At 44.7% G+C, this 20,698-nt stretch overlaps 1 protein-coding gene across 1 annotated transcript in view; it reads left to right on the forward strand.

The window, feature by feature from the left end:
- Positions 1 to 16,323: 16,323 nt before the first annotated feature.
- The window catches only part of LOC106743233, a 54,853-nt gene continuing 50,478 nt past the window's right edge, over positions 16,324 to 20,698 (forward strand). The window contains exon 1 of the mRNA XM_014616872.1: positions 16,324 to 17,088. The gene's annotated coding sequence lies outside the window, so the exon portion shown is untranslated. The remainder of the gene's footprint in view (positions 17,089 to 20,698) is intronic.

Genomic DNA, 20,698 nt, shown 5'->3' on the forward strand with positions numbered 1-20,698 from the left:
CCCCCCTCTCCCTCCCCCCGGGATGAGAAACGGTACGTTCAGCCGGACGAATAGCAGACAATCCCGCCGTGATCCCGAAATCGTTTGCTCGAATTATTTCGCGAGCACACCGCTGGCTTTCCTGCGCGAGAGACACACGAAGTACCATTGTCGGCTCTTCTCCGGGATACTTGAGGGATATTAGAGATCCTTCCCTCCCTATTATAGTCGGTTTTATTATTATTATCATTGTTATCGCCGTGTGCGTATACCGCGCGGTGATCGTCTCTCTTTACAACCAGCCACGATGCGAACGCGAGAGTCCTCGGACGCGAAAAGTATTTCGCCGGCGCGACGGCATTCCCGATTCGCGCGCGAATCCGAGCGGCAGTAAAAGTGCATTTCGGTCTAGCCTTGGAATCGGCTCTCCGCCGGACAAAAGCTGCGTCGTCGCCGGGGCCCACATTAGTCCGTGCATATGGCCGGGCTAACCCTGAGAGTAACATCAGCGATCTTGAGGCCGAAGTAACGTCATAGGTCTCTCAGGCCTACGAATAAAATTGTAAAAATTATGGACTTTTGCATCTTTTATGAATCATTGAGTTTATCAATTTTTATTTGTTTACCAAATTTTGCTGTCTTTATAGATCGGGGTTACTGCCGGGAAACCTGTGACCACGATCAGGCTGATGCCGTAGTCACATAGGCTCAACATTTTTGTCTTAATTTACGATTTATTTAGGTTTTCCTTTTGTTACTTAGATTATTTTTATCATTTTGGAAGTTTTGGGATTGAAAAATAAATCTCAATAGTTTCCTGAAAATTTTTACTATTAACTTTGTAAATAACTTTTATTTTAGCACAAAAAATTTCCTCAAGACTTTTATTTTAACATAAAAACTTCCTTAAAACTTGTATTGAGAATAGGATATAACATCTTGCACGAAACGTCGGAGGAGTAGGTAAAGGGAGGTGAGCGAGAGAAAACGCGCGTAGGCCCCGCAGGTCTAACGTGTTACCGTCGGGGTTAAGTGACCCTCCGTGTAGTTTTCTCGCTTCGCATCTACCACGGGAGTTTCGTCGACGGGGTTATTTTCGGTGTCCGCGCCCGCCGTCATCGCCTCCGCCTCCACCTTCGCCTCCGCTGCCCCGTGAAACCGCACTTCCGGTATGCGCTCTCGCGGAATGCGCCGCGGCACAGAGCGAGCCGTTTTTCGATCGTTTTCATATCTCTCGTCGTCGCCGTCGCAGTTAACCCAGTTACGACGGTGATTACTTATTGCTTTACGCACGGCGTGGCCGCGTCGTTATTAACGCACCGCCCGTTCCCGCCGGTGCACGGCCGCCGTCGTCGTCGCTGCGTCGAACACACTGGGCTCTTTGTCGGCGAAAGAATTCAATATTAACGCGCGCTCGACACGCGGCATCGTCGTCGCGCGAAACTGCGTCTCGAGAAGGCGTCGCCCCGGCTCTTTATTTTACGCGAGCGCGCGCGCCGTTAAACGGCCCGAGCGGAGGAGCCGCGCTGGGGAGATCAACGGCACCGAACGATGTCGTATATATCAATTAACCCTTCGAGGCGTAAATTTGTTTTCCTCCGGGGCGCAGCGGTTCGTTCTCACGCTGCGGAGTAGGGTTGCTCTTTCTCTCTCTCTGGAAGTTAACCGCGCGTTGTCTTGCCCACCGTGGATTCTGCAAGCCGGGGCCGAGAGTAATGGCGACCGTTTCAGTGCCGCGGCATCGGCACAGTCACGGTGATGTTTTACGTGAAAAGTAAAGGCCTTAGAGCAGAATGGCTAACTTATTATTAGTTCAAGACAATGTGCCTCAAGTCTTTGTCTTAAGTAACGCATACAATAACTGCCTTGTGTCCGGAGTCCCAACCCTTCGCCGGCAATGTGGGGATTTGAACGGCACAGTCGATTTTTTGATTCTGCACGCTTATCTGCTAGTTTCCAAGTGCGTCTGCATTGAACATTGTTGTACAGGATACATTTTTCATCGCCACCAGTCGATCCAAAAACGTTTCTTTATTTAGTCGGCCGAGCAAAAAAACAGCTGCAGAAACTCGATTTGAACTTCGGTTTTAGTCTATAAAAAATAAGTCAAATATAATTCGACTCTGATGGTAAAAACTTTTTATTAAACTATACTTATTTCGTAAGTACATGAAAATATTTTTAGATTTTTATATAATCCAGAATAGTGTAAAAACATCGGCTTTTAAAGCCTAAGTTGCTGACAGAAGGTGCTAAATTACACGTTGCCGGCAGAAAGTTAAACTAAAAAGCTGTTCTGTTTGTGACTGATGACAAATTACTGTGTAATAAAAAAAGTAAGGAAATGATAATTTAGATAAAAATTTAGGGTATAAAATATTGTCTTAAAATTACAAGTCAGCCATGTTGTGCTAAGTCATTCTCCTAATATGGAAGGAATCTCTCTTTCTTTTCTCTTAGTCTCGCGTCCTCTCTCATTTGCAATCTTCTCCCGAAAGCGCGTCGATAAAGATTAAGGAAACGGTATACATTCGGGTGATCGACGCGTCCTGCGGCTCGTTAAAGAGTTTTAAAGTGAGTCACAATTTCACTTCCTGGTGCGAGAGTATCGGCTTATCGCTTAAATTACCGGTCTTAATAGAGGTGCTGCGTTACTTTTCCCAAGAAACATTTCCGTTCTACATTAAGCGGTTGCCACACCGAATTTTTCAAAAACCGCCATAACACGCGCTTCACGTGCAAATATCGTTATTATTTCATAATCTAATCAAATTCCTAATCTATAACCCTAATTTCTTAATTTCTAAAAATTAATTAAATTTTTTGTAAAAAGGGGGCCATCACTGAATTATGTTTAGTTTGATTTTGTATTGATTATACATTATTACAAGTAGATTATATACTAACATTGGCCGGCTCTCATTTGCCCTTTTACTTGTTTGTTTAATTATTAATTAATTATGAGCGAAAACAAGAAGTGTATTATCACCGACGATGACGTTCTTAAAAATTGAACGAAGTACAGAATGCATCGTTGAAAGATGCCGCGTTAATAGGATTAAGTTCGACTTTCCGGACTAAGCGTCCTATTGGAAAGTGGAACAGATGACCGGACGATCACGGATTCGAGAGTTCCGGAATCAGGTATCACGGAAAAGAAGCAAAGGTAAAAGCAATAATGACGGTGGCGTGTAAAATCCAAGAAACGTTTTACATCGTGTGATTCACCGTGTGCGTGTCCCGGATTCTCCAGCGGTTTTCCGAATTGCGTTATAGACTTAATAACGACGAAGCGACTCTCCGATAATTTATAATCCCTCGCGGAAAGCTTGACCGCCGAATATGTCAGAAAAATATATTTTTAAGACTCCTGGGCAGTCGCTGCTCCTGTTTTTGTTTAATCATGTCAGAAGCGAGAAAACGCATTTCCCAAACGTCGCTTCTGACATCATTAAACAAGGACAATCGCAGAGATTACCTAGGAGCCTTAAATAGAAAATTTTGCGGTTTTCTACGTGAGTGAGAAATTCTGAACTCGCAAGGAATAAATTAGACAATATTGCAACATTTTACCGATATTAAAGATAAATCGCGTTTGATGATAAAGATAATTTCTTTTACACACACACACACACACACACACACACACACACACACAGAGTTTGTTCCTTCTCAAGAAGAATAATAATCGTAGTTTATTACGCGCCTGAATAACGCGTTCTTGAATTGAGGTTTCCACGAAGAAGCACATCGCCATAGCCGAGAGTCGAGCGGGGGCGAATTCCCCACGACGATGTAGCGCCGAGCAATTAATTAACTCGTCTATTAATTATTACCGTGAGGCAAGAGCCGCGGAATAGAATCAAAGGAGCACGATGCTGAATGGAATCTTTATGAGTGCGAAGAGGTACGAGGAATCAGATCTCGTGACTTTTGCACAGCGCTCCTTAACTTAACATGATTAAAATTTCAATTACTCCTTTAATCCATTTTACACTGTCATCCGATCTGCTTTCGGACGCAACAATCCCTCAGACTTAATTAGCTGGATCATCCTCTTTTCTTTCTTCGCCTCGTCCTTCCTCTTTTCACCTCCTTCTCTTTTTGAAAGGGGGAAACGTCTGTTTTTTTTTTTTCACAGAATTACGATTTGCCCACAGTCCGTGATTTCTTTTCGTTTTATAACAACTCGCCCCAAAAAGAATATCGAAAAGAGAAGAAACAGGAGGATCGTGAATAGCTTCAAGGGACGGCGGACGCGATTCATTGGACGAGCGAATCCACCGCATTCGGGACGAATGCACCGGCGCCGTGCAACCGGCGGCGCAGCGTGCCTACGCCGGCCGAGTGCGCCTACGGAGTCATCCGCGGTGCAGGAAACAGGAAATCCTGAGCGGTGAAACCGAGCAGAAACGTCGGGAGCACACAGAGCCTCCACTGTCTAGGAATTCTCGGTCGGTGGAATGAGATGAGGCGGCGGCGGCGGCGATGACCAACCGCCGCGACCAGCTGCTTCTTCGCGAAGAGGGATGCAAATGAGGGACTCGCCTCGTGTGTACTTACATGCCTACCCGCGTCTCTTCTAAATAGCATGTCGCAAGCGTAGCCGGCTTCCGCGGCGAATGGCGAACGGCGCGCGCGTCCCTTTTTATCAGCGCCGCGCGTCGCCATTAATTACAGACGCGGTCGGAATAAGAGCACCCAGCGGGGGGAGCGCACGAGCGGATATTTAGCGAAAAGTGCACGGCAAGACTGAGGTGTAACACGAAGAAACGTGAGTGCGAATTCCTCGGCCGGTGCGGAGGTCAAATTTCCGCCGCCGGGGTATCGGGACGTCGGCGGTTTAATTAGAAGCGGTCGGGCTTCTCGCGAATAACAACGAACGAATGCAGTGTGCAGCTTGGAATAGATGCATTGGATTTTGGATTTTGGATTTTTCATACAAAGCCAGAGGCACATACTACTCCTTATTTTCGCATACTAAAATGGTTAAAAGTAGATCAACGCGTCGTTATTTTGTCTGCTGCTTATTGTTTGACGTTCTTAGTTATAGAATGCCGAATGGTCTGTTCAAGTCTTACGACTTTAAAACGGTGAAGTCCATGAAAGTGATCTACTTGCACTGAACCTTCGCCTCGCTATACAGAACCGAGATCTATTATAGGTCCATTATAGTAATCTCAGCATGCTCATGAAATAAAATTCCCAATGCACTGCGTGACATTGTCAAATCCGACACGTTTAGGTATAAACTTTGACTATTTACTGGTAGCCTATCTTAAACAAGCGGGTTGCTTTTTGTATCTATTATTTTATGTTCTCTTCTATTTTTTAGATTTTTATTTTGTATTTTCTCTTTTTCCTTATTATATTTTTTATTTTGTATTTTGTGTCTAAAATTGCACTTGAGAGGAAGTTTTCCCAGAGTGCACAATAAATTCGTCTCTCCCTCTCTCTCTCTCCTTCTCTTTCTCTTAGTGATCCAGAAAGCATGCTAACCATAACACGGTGATACACACACACGCACACCTCGTACGATCGGGCCGCCACGCGTTAACCGGCCAGATTATATCACCTCGTTGTGAAAATTATGCGCGCGCGGGTTTATCTCGCGACTCTGCTTTGCGTAACGTAAAGCGCGTGACCGAATCAAGAGAGGGGCGAGAAAGCAAAGAGCAGCAACAGCAGCATACGGCGCACACAGCAATATCGCTGCGATTGCAGCGTGCACAAATCGCGATCGCTAATCACGAAGCAGCTGGTCGGCTTTGCGGCGTGCATTAAAGGTCGATCGATAACGTGCGAAATTGCGCGAGCTGGAAAGCACGTTGCGCAACGCGTTTCTATAATAGGCGTCTCGACGATATATTTATCGAACTTTCGGCTCGCGCGACTCCGCCGGCGGACGCAAAGTCGATTAGCTTTAACTGCAATTACCTGAAATTTTTTTTACTTGCATATATTGTGGATCAGGTTTTCATTCGGGAAACGGCAGCGATTCTCATTGCCACGAAATTAATCCTACGAATTATTATCTTAACCCTGACACTAACATGTTACACTGAAAAAGGGTCTAAGTAATAAATATTAAAATTAGTATGAAATAAGTATTAAAATCTGGTGAATATTTACCGGCCGTTTGATTACTGCAATTAAATAATTTAGTTCCGTATATTGTATATATAGTACTGTACGTGTATAGTTCTATATATTGTGTATTTAGTATACGGAACTAAATTGTATGGTTGCAATAATCAAATATTTGGTCGAGAAATATTCACCAAATTTTACTACTTATTGTCAATTCCTTTTTTCCAGTGCAGGCCTACGAAACCTATGTGCGTTTTCTTTCGTTTACCCCTCTTTCGCGTTTTCTGCAAGACGCTATATATCTCACTCCTATTCTTCTACTATTCCGAAAAAAAACTTGAGTCCATATGACCACTGCTTATCACAATGAAATATTTTTTTAACTATAAATATCGAAGAAAATGTTACAAGAAACATTTACTTCGCAAAATTTCAATTTTTTTTTCTCAATATGTACGATATTACTTTACCGTTAAGATCGCGGATGTGACTGTCAGGGTTAAAAGAAATTGTTTTTAATGATTTTGAGAGGGTGGAAGAAATACTTCCCTTATTTCGGGGAAAATAGCACAGAGAGAGAGAGAGAGAGAGAGAGAGAGAGAGAGAGAGAGCGAGCGAGCTTCTTCGTCTCTCCCTTTCAGAGCATCTCTCGCTCTGCCCCCTCTTCTTCGCTCATCTGCCGCGGGTGCCTAACCGACAATTAAACTTTCATAACCTGTCCATTAGCGCGAATTAACGCGGTGCACTAACTCATCTGAATTCCGCTGATGCAACGCACTTAATTTACGTGCGAGCGTCGACCGCCCGCCCGCTCGCTCGCTTACGCGCTCTCAGCACTATGTGTATGTGCGGGGTGTGTTTGCCCTCCTTTTCCCCCGAGGATGCGTTCGCGCGAGCAAAACGGCAGCCTGCGGGGCGATCGCGAGAGACAGAGGGACAGCAGGCAGATCGGACGGGAGCGAGCGAGAAAGAGAGAAAGGAGGATGGGAGAACGCGCGCGGACCGAACGACAGAGGGACATTTAGAGACTGATGGCACAAACCTTTTAGGCAAACTAATGCATTGAACCTGTAACATCACAGAGGCTACTCCAACAGCTCGATCTGTCCCCTCCCGTGCCCGCGACGCCCGCAACGTCCGTATACATGCGTGTACGTGCCAGCGGGTTCATTATGGAAAATGTATCGAGTCGCACGATGCTGTCTCTGTGTGTACGGGAATACCCGGCGACGCGTGTACTCGCGATGATAACTAACGAGCATCGAACTTCTTTTATCTCCTTTAACGAGACCGACGGGATCTTATCGTGTATGAAAATTTGCAGTTTGATAACGAGAACTCGCTCGTCTTAATTGAGCGATTACAAAGTTACGGAGAAGCTATAAATTTGTGAAAACGAAAAATCGATTTTTCGAAGCCTACAATCCGAGAACTCCCCTTAAGTTCATTGCCAATTTCTATTCATTGTCTTTGTAGACTGGTTACCGCTAGGAAACCAGTTATCTCATTGGATTAAGCTGATAAGAGCAGTGGTCACATGGACAAATTTTTTTGTTATACTGTGCATAGACACTGAAAGACAAGTGCGACACTTAAGTAAATATTTGCTAAGGAACGTTGGAGTAATTCTTTTACTTGGATTAAGTAAATATTACTTGAATGTAGCACAGTGAAAGAGAGAAATATGTTACATTCAAGTAATATTTATTTAATTCAAATAGAATAATTATTCCGATACTATTTAGCATTGGCGTACTTAGGATTTTACTCAGGAAGGGGGAGGGGGGCACAGTCTTTCTGATTATTATAATTCGAATATAATGAACGTGTGCCCATATTTCAAGAAACGGAAAGAGCGAATGAAATTAATTAAATTAAATGGATATAATTTAAATTAATAGGTTGACGAAGAGAGCCTCTCTGTTACGTCGAATAAGTCCAATCGGAATTTAATCCGTGTGAACAAAAATTATTTAATTAGGATCTATATATAATTACACTAAGATATTTATATCGTGGCACGCGAGCCGGTTTAAAGTACCAAATAGTATTTCCTCTTTGTCGCAACTCGACTTTCGAGTTTATAGTGCTGTAACGGAAATACACGCTGTCTCCTGTACCCACGTGGAATTCAGAGTTCGCGAGTTTCGACATACGTTACGTACACAGAAAAGAAATAGTCTTAAATCAATGATAGATATTCTCACATATAAACAAGAATATTATAATATTCTTAAAAGATTTTTAGGCTTGAATTGAATGCAAGTAATACTTGTATCAATACACAGTATAAAATTTTGTGTTCAAATATTAAAATTTTCTTATGTTATCAATTTTTGTTCAATTTTAATGTAAAATTAATATACAGCTGATATGTTACCATTTTCGTGACATTTTCATGTGCTATATTTATGTCAATTTAGTAACATTTTTTATATAGCATTAAAAATGAAATATTGTTTCGAATTCTTTTAATGTAATTGCTTAATTAACCTATATCTTTGTTTGTTATCTCAACATTTTGCGTTATATCGATATTCAACATATATGAATGTTAGAATAACATATTTTATACTTCAGTGTTAATTAACAAAGATGTAAATTTTACAGAATATTGTTGATTATATTTTATACGTTAAAATTTACAGACAAGTGTTATTACTTTTACTAATTTCGACTAGATTTTCTGGGACGTGTAAAAAGTGTTAAAATTAACATTTTAATGGTTAAAATTAACAATTTACTTTTTTCTGTGTACAAATTCAATCAAATCAAGACTAAAAAATCTTCTAAGAAAATTATAATATTCTTCCTCGCACATGAGGATATCTATCATTGATTTGAGACTAATTTGTTTTGCGTGTACGCAACATTTTCTTTATTCTCGCTCAATTTAACGTTTCCATATATTCTACTACGGTGGGGGCTACCATCTCCCTCTCTCTTTCCTCCCCTCCGCCTCTCTCTCTCTCTCTCTCTCTCTCTCTTCCCCCAAGCACAAGTGGAAACGCGCGTGTGCCGGCGGGATTCATTATGGCAAATGTACCGAGAGTTCAACCCCGTGTGCGAGCGCACTTATGCACGCCTGCATACTGATACGCGGGAATGCGCGCGTGCAATTACCTACGAGCCTGCTGGCCCCCACCGTTTCGCTGCCCGCCCCCTCCTGCGCTCCCTCGACCTGTGCACCGGGAGAGTGTACACATAATTACCGGCGGGAAGGCGCGATTATTAATTTAGGTATTACTCCACAGACCTATATGCCGCGTGTTCCTTCGGCGGGACATACCGTGGCCGAGGTGAAGGTTTCCGTTTCCTCGACTCGTTGACTTTGGAAAGGGAAAAAAGCCGCGGAGAATTGACATAATAGCGTATTCAATTCGCAATTAGAGAATTGTTGAACAGGCCGGGCAAACTCCCCTCCGGGGCTCCGCTCGGTGTAACTTTCTACGGAGAGCGTTTCAGTGGTGATGCAGGACTGAACTGCAGTCACCGCGAGGCGAGCGAAATGACTTCGCGCCTTGTGAAAAATAAGACGCCTTTTTCTCCGTCAGTCGAGTCGCACAGTGCTGCGACGTCCGATCTGCATTAGATCGCCGCACACGTAACGTCGACGATACAAATAACCTCCTTGATTGAGCATAATCATGACAGCGGTGGAGCCGGTGCTCCCGATAGGATAACGGAGAATAATGAACGTCACTTCCGTCGCTTTTCCCGAAGGCGTCCGCCCGACACGAGGGGCCACGTCGCGCGCCCGCGTGCACGGGAAAAAATCTCGGTTCGTATAACTGGCTGGGAACCGGGCGAAAAAAAAGCCGGTGACGAGAAACGACGTCTCTGTTACCACGGGCGAAACACTCGTTTGAATATTCAGCTGCGTGAAAACTAGCTCGAGATAACCGAGGGCAATTGAGAGGTAGAAACCTCTCTCACAATCTTTCTTGTCCAGTTGATTTTATCGTGTTGTATAAACGTTGTAATAACAAAGTAATATAAAGAGTTTGTGAACATTAATTTTTGTTTGTACGTATAACAAATTTCTTTCTAATCTTCGCTATCTTATCCACTAATAAGTCATCTTACACATGGTGGTAAGACGACGACACGTTCTCAATGAATTTTAATTAAGCAAAATCCTAGTTTATTTCTAAACTTGTCATTCTATGCAGATGATAGGCAAGGCTTTAGCTATACCTCCAAAAAAACCTGCAGAAATCTGCCTTCTTACAAGCGGGTCGTGGTCTCGTCATCGGACTACAAGAAACACAGTCACACTAACGCGGTCGTCTTTTTCCGTGTAACGTCGTGCGAAGTAAAACACGAGGACGACGACGACGGAGAACGATTCCGGCGGACCTCCCGGTCGTAATGAGAGACCTACGTGATTTTCAGCGATCCGAATTATCGCGAGATGATCACGATCGGCGCATCGATTTATGCCCCCGGCGCCGCCGTGCAGCCTCCGCGGGCGCGCGCGGCTCCATTTATTATTCTATTAAATTCGTAGTTTCCCGTCGGGGGGTCCCCACCTCCTGCCTACAGCTATCTCTCACTCACGACTTAATGCGATATTCATACCGAGACGAGCGAGAATGGACCGGCTGGGGTCCGGCGCATACGCTGTGTCGTAATTAAGTCGGACACCGCGGGATCCTCCCGCGCGCTTTTTCTTATCCCCGCTCGGGGCAGCGGGCGGCTGGGCGGGCGCTTTTATCTGTTTTACCTGCGGTTCTAGTCGCAACAAAGTTGCGACTGTAATATCCGCCGACGATCGATCTTTCTTACTGCTGCCGCTGCGGCGGCTGCTGCCGCAGCCACGGTGCGTCGGCACCTGTAATTATTTTAATGATCGTTCGAACGATGACAGCGCGCACTACTGTAATTACCGTGCCGGTGGGATTGCGTTAACTTAATATATAACAAATGGGCAGCACGCGTTACCTAGAGCGATAAGTAACGGCGCCAGACGCGAATGGGCAGGGCCGGCTGCGCGTAACTCTAGGAAACGAGAACGCTCGAGAACGCTCCTCCCACGTGAAAATCACTAGACACCGAGAGAACGTCCTTTCGAAGGAACTGTTCCGTCGACTTTTGCTGATCCACATTGGTCGTCGATGTAACGAGGGAGTTCCGGCGTGCCGATGAGTTGATGGATGAGGGAAGATTGGTGATTGGCGAAGAATGGGAGCGTGTTAAATGTGCGACCGAAGTGACTGTTTTATCCGCTTGGCGGTAAACAGCCAGCCCTGTATGCAGAAGAAAGGTCAGTTACGTTAAGAAAAGTCACACCAGTTGCAACTTGTCGCATGTAAATGCAGACCTGTTTCTTTGACATTCTCAGGACATCTGTGAACGCGAGATATCTCTCGAGGATCTCGCGTTATATTTTATAAAATATATCTCATAAGATCGAACCATATAGTTCAAGGATTACGTTAAACGTTTAAAAAAAATATATACGTGCGTTATCGGCGATCAGAAATCGCAGTGGGAAAAGATCCGAGAGTTTCATTATACGCATGTAAATTTGTAAACTACTTGCGCCGCACGGTTCGCGCGTGTTGCTGACTGCTGTGGCGTGTTTGTGTTGAAAGTTCGGCATTATGTATTCGCGCATCGTGGTATTCCTTGATCCTTCACCTTTTCATTTTCTCCCTCGCAAACGCTCGCAACGCCCAGTTGTCAAATCGTCAGGTGCTCCGACAGCCCTGAGTCACAAAGCGCCCGATTTCAGGCGCGTGAAAGGACACCGCTGCCGATACCGAGCGTACATGGAGTGTATCTTGTAGGTTTCTCGCGGATATATACTCCGAAAATACCATTTGAAAGGAGGATTCGTGTTCGCGCGCGCTGTTATGAGCGCGAGTGGGAGTGTATCGTGACGCAATAGAGGAAAAGCACCAAAACCGACATACCATTTTATTTTTGAAGTTTAAAACTTTATTAAGGATGTACAATTAACATTGATGTGCATTGGTACAAACGAGCAACACTTTATCAAAATATGATACACAAAAAAAATTAATGTCGATTCAAGACTCATGTATTCTTTCATTCCTTCATTCATTCTTATTTATAAGCAAGAACATGTAATCTTAGTGGAAGACAAAACTTGCTTAAACATGGAGGAATTAGGAATTTAGTTCCATTAAAAAAATACATTTTCTGTTACACAAGAATAATTTTCATAAATTGAAAGAAAAAATATTGAATAGAAAGAACGATATCTTTAAATTGATATAATTCTTGGTTTGAGAATATCGTTCTTTTTGTCCAGTAGTTTCTTCTCGCAATTCATAGTACAATTTTATATTTAAGACCGTCTTAAGTTTATGTTCAAATGCTGTACGGCTTATTTCATTGCCTACAAAGCATCTGAAGATAAACCTAAGACGATCTTAAATATAAGATCTGACTATAAATATTGGAGTATGTTAGTTTTGGTGCTTTCCCTCTATTAAATGTACGTAACAAAACCGCTTATCTCAGGATTCCACAATGAGTACTTCAGTCCCGGGCTAGTGTAGACTTGAACAATGAGACGTATAGATAGATTTCTTTTTTAATTTCAACGGGAAGTTTAATAATTTTTATCGAAACTATATATGAACTAAGACTGAACAGTCTCAAGTTTTACAGTATTCGTCATGGACAGTTTGGAATTTACAACGATTATCGGGCTAGATATTTATCTATCCGGATGTGAGTTGAACTTCGGGACTGAACTATCGGAAAATAAAACTCAGGCTTTAAGATAAAAATTGTAAGATGAAGAGAAACTTCTATTTGTGGTGAGAAACTTCTATTTGCGGTGAAATTAACCCGACAATGAACGAACCAAGTACGTGTTCTAATCGAGGGAAGCAGAATTCTCACGGACCGAATTTGTTCCTTGAGGACCAGGAATTCTGCTCTCTCCAACGAAAACGTGTGTGGCTCGTTCATCGTCGGAATGATTCTCAACTGAACTTTTTCTTCCGTGAGCATTCCCGAGTAGAAATTTTGATCATACTCTCGACCTGAAAATTATTACATTCAATGAGTGTCTGCTTTAGCACTCTGAAACTTGTGTGAACCTCGTTTGGTTCTATTTAACCTTCCGTAAAATTGTAACTCTACTTTCGACCTCAATATTCCATATAAAATCTACTTAGGGTCGGAAGTAGGTATAAAATTCTGATCCCCCGGCAACTCAGCTTGCGGCACGTAACAGACGCTGAGACGACACTTCGACAACATCAACAACAACGCGGCAGCGCTGCTGCTGCTGCAGCGCTGTTGGGAAAACAAACGCGCGTGCACAGCACGCTGAAAGGGCGACAGCTTGGGAGCCGTGGCGGGGGCGGCGGCGTCCGTTGCACGCTGATAACACAATTAGCTTGTCTCGTCATGCGCGACCTCCGATAAGGGCCTCCTACCTCGCTCTCCCCGGGCTTCTCCCCGCAGCCCTTATCCTCCTTCTTCGCCCACATCGCGCGGTGTCGTGTTAGCGGCAGGATTGCCGGCGGATCGGCCGCGTCAGGCGGGATCAGGCGGGACAAGAAGATCCCCCCGGGAGCACGCGGCGTTTCAGGGACGCGCGATAAGGGCGTCGGCTTAACCCTCTCGGACGCGAAGAGCCCCCCCGCGACGTTAATACCTTCCGGCAGGTTTTCCTCGGTTGATTTATTCCGAAGGGGCTGCGCGGAGTTCACGGCGCCGCATGATACATACGCGCACAGGCGGATTTATAGAGAGGGGACGCGGGGACGCATGTCCCGAACAGTGGAGCGGCTTGTAAATGTCCGGATACGCGGAAAAGAAAGAAAAGGACGCTGCCGTCGCGCACTGCGCACCACCTGAGCACCGATTCTGTAATTGTTTTTCGTCCCTCGCTAATATCGCGCGGACTCTTTCCGAGAGACGCGACCTCCTCTCGAGCCGCGTCGGAAAACGCCCGGATCGAAATTTTAGTCCTAGTTTAAGTCTAATTTAGTTCTGCATTAAGTATTCAAAGGTCTTCTATTGCGCCCCTTTGGTGTTACAAATGGGGAAATTATTGCCGTTTTCTCCACTTGAAGACTTGACGTAGAATTTAAAATTTCGACTCGGACGATGCCGAGTCGAAATTTTAGTTCTATATTCTTCAAAAGTCTTCTGTTATGTTCCTTTGAATTACAAATGGGAAGTTATTTCTGTTTTCTCCGTTTGAAGACTTAATGTATAACTAAGTAGAATTAATATAGGACCAAAATTTCGACTCGAAATTGCTTACGTGGTCGCTGGAAATTTCGGAAAATTTGAAATCGTGAGATTTCTTGTTTCCACTTTTTTTCCTTTCTCACACGGTTCTATTATTATGTAACGTAACATTTTTAAGATCACCTCTACGTTATTGACGCTTATTAAGTTCATCATCAATCTGGGCATCCTTTCAAAACTCGACTCGGATAACTGATAACACATGGGAAAAGAGTTTTCCACGGGAATTTTCCTGTGTCTACGATCGAGATTTCATCCAATTTCCAGGCAAGAGGACATTCAGTTATACTAACAAACTAGTTTTCATCGTATATAAGTGTGTTGTGAAATGGAGACTCTCTTCTAAGGAAACTTTTCGAATCCGTCTATGTGTAAGGTTTACGTGCAGCGGCGGGCTCTCTGGGGAAGGGTGGTCACTGCAGCACGTGCCAGTTGGCCACGCGATCGTTTTATCCGTGCGAACGTTTAAAATAACAATTATTTTTATGTCGAGGTCGTTTATGGGTTTCCGCTTCCGACGGGAAGCCGTCAATGCCGGGTCCACGTGTCGGATCTTTCCGTCGCACGCGTGCACACGGCCGTCGATTCGTCCTGCAAAGGGTCAGGATCGTGACCCTTTACGCGTGGATATTCGTGTTTATAGGGATGGAGGGTGAACCCTTCGAGGGGGAAACTTTAACGAATCGTATATCCCAGACCGTAAATGGCACCGAAGTGCAGGCGGGGAAAACCCGTTGATCTGCGTTTTTCGCAAAACTAACGTCATACTTTCACTCCGAGCAATCCCAGATAATCTTGAGACGTCGCAAAAACGTCTTTTAAGCGGCGCCTACAATGAGAAGACGTAAGGCTTAAGCTGTAAGCCTTAAGCTGTAAGAAATTGACCAATCACGCTCAAACGTGAGAAGAATAATCGATTGTGACCGCTTAAGGTTTAAAGCTCAAGTCTTACGCGTTAAATTCTCATTGTAGACCCCACTGTAGACAATAAGACGTCTAAAGGACGTCTTTGAGACGTCCTGTGGATATACATGTTGTTTGGAAATGCGTCGCTTCGTTTTGCCACTCGGTGTGACGATCACGACACGACATTAATCTTATGCTTAACTTCTTCTTTTCACAGATCCTCCGCTACTACGATCCACTCTCGAAGATCGTTTTTAATTATCACGGTGCGAGGAGGAAAGGACTTCCCCGTTGGAAAACACCCTGTCTCGCCGGACTGGTTCTAGCGGCTTCATCGAACTCTCCTGTGAACTCGGAAAAAGCAGGGAATTCGAGAAAAAAGGAGAGACCAACGGGTGGCTGGAGAGCGTGCACCGGCCCGTAGGGGGTGGAACATGGTGCGGTAATAGCATAAATCCGTGGACTGTGTAGTCGGTTCCCGATGGCCGCGAGGAGAGGGGAGGGACAGGCCGGAGGCAGGCCGACTGTTGGAAGAAACGACAGTCGCCACTCGACGCCTGCACCGAACGGAAGGCAGCTCCACGCGAACACTCGGCATTTTCGAAACCTTCCCGAGCGTGTGCCGTCGTCGTCGTCGTTTTCTCACCGAGGAGCAAAGTCTCACGACGACCTTTCCGATCGCGAGCAATCACCCGCGAGTACGTCGCGCGCGCCTGCCTCGAAAAGGGAAAGAGGAAAATCATCGCTCCGAGTAGTGTTCCTTCTGGAAATAGATCGCGAAACGATGAAACGTCGCGGGCTCGTTCTGGATCCGGTGTGAACGTCTCGAAGAGAGAGAGACTTTGCGGTACCGATCGAGGGATCGCGATCGATCGGCGAGCGGAAGCGCCTCTTCCGGTCGGCGCGAATTTCGACGGCTTGCGCCGAGCGATTGCGCGCGATCGCTCTCTCGCGAGGAAGAGGAGATCAAGAAAAGGGACACTCTCTCTCTCTCTCGTATTCGTGCTGTCGAATCGCTCGGTCGGAGCAGCGCGATTCGCGCAGCAACGCGACTCGTGAAAGTGCAGGCCGGCGGCGTCGGCTGCCACGGGGACACGTCGATCGGCAACGACGTCGATCTGTCAGTCGAACAGGTGCGAGAGCCGCGACGAAGCGAAAACAGCCGGAGGGACGAGGAGAGGGGACACGACCTGTGCGGAGTGCGAGTGAGCGGTTTTGTTGTTCCGTGTCGAATGTTGATTCTGGATGAAGCGGGGCGAACGAGATAGATACACGTTGTACATATATAAATACGTTGAAATGTAAACGGAAATCGAGCGAGTCGAGAATGGACGTGCAATTGAGGCAGAAGTAATCGGGAGCGCACGCGAACGGATCGTTTGACAGGCCGGAGAGAGAGAGAGAGAGAGATAGAGAAAGTGACATTTACTCAATGATCCGAGTGAGACGGACGTGAAGATAAGAGAAAGAGACGGGTGGCCCGAAACAGGTCCCGGCGACACGTGACACTGACCAAAGCCTGTGCAATCGTGAAGGAAGACTCAGTGCGCGAGTGTGACACATTCGAGCGCTTCCTCGCTGTGCCTCGCTCTTCTCCGGTTATTCCGTGAGAAAGTGCGGGACCGGCAGGAGCCGCAGGAGCAGGAACACACGCGGTGCGTGATTATCCATTGACGAGACCAGAGGGAGGAGAGAAATTTCGCAACGTGACGAGAGGCAGGAGGGGAGGACAGCGTAAACACGCGCACGCGGGAAGAGGCGCGATAAATTGATACTGTTTTATCGGATATCAGCGAGAGTACGGGACGGAGCGAGAAAGAGAGACGGAGAGGGAGCAACGGGCCTTGCTTCCCGGGCGACCCGAACGTGGTAAGTGCGTTGTTTCGTTTATATCCACACTGATGTAAACACAGCGCGCGCGGCGGAAACGCGCCGCCGGCGTTCGACAGAAATCGATTCCCTCGATGGTCCCCGCGGATATCGCGAATGTCACGTATCTTACCGCGAGACCGCGTATCAAGATAGCCGACGGTTGGAATTTTCTGCGGCAATGTAACGGGCAAAGCTCTCTACGCGTGTCGAGACGGTTCTCGATGTTTTGTCGATGCCGCGAGAGCCCGGAGTAACGAGATTTTTATTTCATCGGTTTTCGTACCCTTCAGCGCGCGATATTGGGAATTGATCCCACTTTTTCATGCAAGAAGTTATCTCGCGTCGTCCGTGATGATGACGCAAGCTCATTCTTTATCGCGTTCCGTTCGCCCGCGGATTTCGCAATGCGCGCGTGTTCGCGAATTCGAAGCTCCGAATTCCGACCGCCCCGAAATCCCACTCGTATTCGTGCCGATCGTCACCGCCGGCATCGTCGGGAGGTGCGTTTTCGGAGCACACCGAATCCCCGCAGTCGCAGGTAATCGCGACGAATCGCAATATTAACACGTCGATCGCGGCGACGTGACGCGGCCCGCCCGAATGACCGATTAATTAATCGGCGGCGCGTGAGCGCGCGTTTGTTCGCTTGCTTGTAAACAAATGACGTGGAATCGGACTGAAAGCGCACGGTTGTTGGTACACCGGCCACTCTTTTGCGTAATTACTCACCTTCGTGTCGCTCATTAATACGAGATATTCGTTGCGCTCGGTGCGGAGGAAGGTACCGTGTAATTAAATTCCCTTGTATCCAAGAACAATTACGCTCGTTAACGGAGTGCACTTCGCGGTTCTCAATTGCGACGCGAAACGCAGATTTAACCCTTTAGCGGCGAGCACTTGCTCCTCGTTCACGTAATATGCCATATCGGGATATAGTGGAGACACGGGACAAAATTTCGTGTTAAATCAGTGCTGCCATCCAGTCACTCAAGTCATATTTTGTCATTTTTTCGCGGCAAGACACTGAAAAATTTACTGTCCTCCATTATAATCACTTTTGGTCATTATTTTTATGTGTGAGAGGTCACTTTTTGTCACCTTTTCTGCCAAGAAGTAGTCACTATTTTTGTTTCGGTAACTGGATGGCAGTGTTGGTTAAATTTAACACATTTCACGTGAAATGTGTGAAAACGGTCAACACAAACCTTTCTTATATAATACAAGGTAAATATGTTGAAAAGTAATACAAATATTATGTCCAAAATTAACGCAAAATTAATAAATTAATCGACGATGAGATGTAAAATGTATTATTTTAACACACGTTAAATATCAACTCAACACAAAATATATCGAGATAATATAAACATAATATGTTAAATTAACACACGAGTATATAAAAAATTGAACACTAAAATGTTAAGAAAGACCGATTTTAACACAAGTACAAAATATTTTTCACTATGGAGAAGGAAATATTACTATTTTTGAGGTGTGGATTTTACTGAAAAATTATGCCATCGAAACGCGGACGGAGTATCGATAATGAGTTATGGTAAACGGGCCAGCATTGACGAGTCAATAACGCGAAACTTAGCGTAAAACACGCGACGTAGGTAGGCTCGATCGTCGCTGACATCGTCAGCCATTCGCGGAGTCGCTGAGCAACGCGCCGTGAAATAAAACTACTTCGCACACGTTATTGTGCAACGAAAATTACTCCATTTAGCATACTCGTTACTCGCCATTGAACGCGAGGACGGGCAATTATTGACTTTTGTACCTTTCTCTTCGCGTCGGATACGTGCATGTGTGTCACGCGATGAAATTCAACGCGGAACGAACTTTAGCGGGATCGTGAAAAATGCGCTTGTCAAAGGTTATACTCAATGAGCGAGAGAAGTCGATTGGAAACGGCTAGATGCTGTTAACGATCGTGAACGACGACGGATATCTGATCGGAAAAATAACCTTTGGCCTGAGTTTAAAGTAGTTGCTCATAGTGACCATATTGTTAGAAAGGTAATGGTTAATACAACACGAAGAAGCTCGACAAATCTGTGCTAAATGATACATTTATAAATGTCATCTATGATAAACAGCTTTGATACTATAGCAAGAGAATATCAATCAAATTTATATAATGTTTAAAAACTTGTAAAGAAATGATCGTTTGTTGCGCTTTGACGTGTAATACTTTTGGCTGGAACTGTCCGTGTTAGGCGCAAATATTTATAAATATATTTATTATTGCTTGTGATTCGGTAAATTTGATATATTGCTTGTGATAACCATTGTAATGTTTGGATATAAATACGAAAGAAATGTTATTTGACGTAAAAATATTTATTATTTGGGAGACCAAACAATACTGTTCGTTGAATCAAATATTCGTGTGTTTGCTCTATTCCAAAAGACAAATTGGATTCAATCAAAGAATTTTTATTAAATCCAAAGAAATCCCTTTTCTCTGTATATTTTAAGATACGTTAACAAAATGTCTCACAGAGAACACTAACCAAAGTAATTAACCTCTTTAGCTGACGATTCGATAGGAATTTAGTCGTCCAGCGACGAGAAAATCATTCTCGGAATTTTCAGCTAGTCTCGTTCAACGGGAATGTTGATTTTCTGTGAAAATTAATATTTCATCTCTTTGTCTCCAATAGCAGTCAGAGAGATAATCCTATATGCCGACTCGTCCGGCGTTTGAATTAACCAGAGCGATCTCTGAAATATTTTATTGGATCGAAATGTGGATAGTACACGCTCTCGTATCGGGCGATCGCTCAGTCCAGTTCGGCTGGCGAGGTCACCGATACCCGGTTAACGGAGGTCAGGATCCGCGTTCAGGTCAGGCCGTAAAGAAGCCAATCCAGATCAAAGTAGATTACCATCACATGGCGATGTTAACTTCTCAAGACAACCGGCTCTTTGAGGTTTCAGTGGCATACACACTTTGTCGTGCCATATAGTAATCAGCTTCACCTAATCGATATGATATAATAATTCATAATATCTCGACTCGGTAATATATTCTCTCTCTTAAGTAGCTAACAGTTTCGATTTTTCATTTCCACTTTTTATTTTCTACGAGTAGAAATTAATTTTTGACGCAGGTTTATTTAAAATTCCGATCGTAGGAGTGAACTTAAGAAAAACTAATAATTTGCTATTCTAATTTGCCATTTTTGAGATGTTTAAAAGTTGCTCGTTCATATTAAGAATATTCAAAGAGAGAAATCTCAAAGTTGCCTATGTAATTGTGAATTCTACGTTGCAGGGTCGCTTTTCAATGAGACCCGACGGGAATATCGTGTCCGACGTCGATCTCGATCGCGTAATCCGCAGACTCATCTCACGTTTTCGGGTGTACGACGAAAGTGCGCGTGTCATCAGCCCGGAATGGTCGTGACACCCTTCTTTTCGGGGTTTTCCGTTGCGTCAATGAACAGACTGACTGGTGTTAACGTGGAGAAACGTTTGACGGGTCCACCGTAACAGAGTCGACGTTAATTTCTTCCCTTCTTTGCGGACCGAGTTATATTTTTTTCAGTACAAAGGAACAAAGTGGAGAGAGAAAGGAAAATTTTCTGGACGGATTGTC

Source organism: Dinoponera quadriceps, unplaced genomic scaffold (assembly GCF_001313825.1).
Source record: "Dinoponera quadriceps isolate SergipeBrazil2010 unplaced genomic scaffold, ASM131382v1 scaffold616, whole genome shotgun sequence".
Classification (NCBI taxonomy): domain Eukaryota; kingdom Metazoa; phylum Arthropoda; class Insecta; order Hymenoptera; family Formicidae; genus Dinoponera; species Dinoponera quadriceps.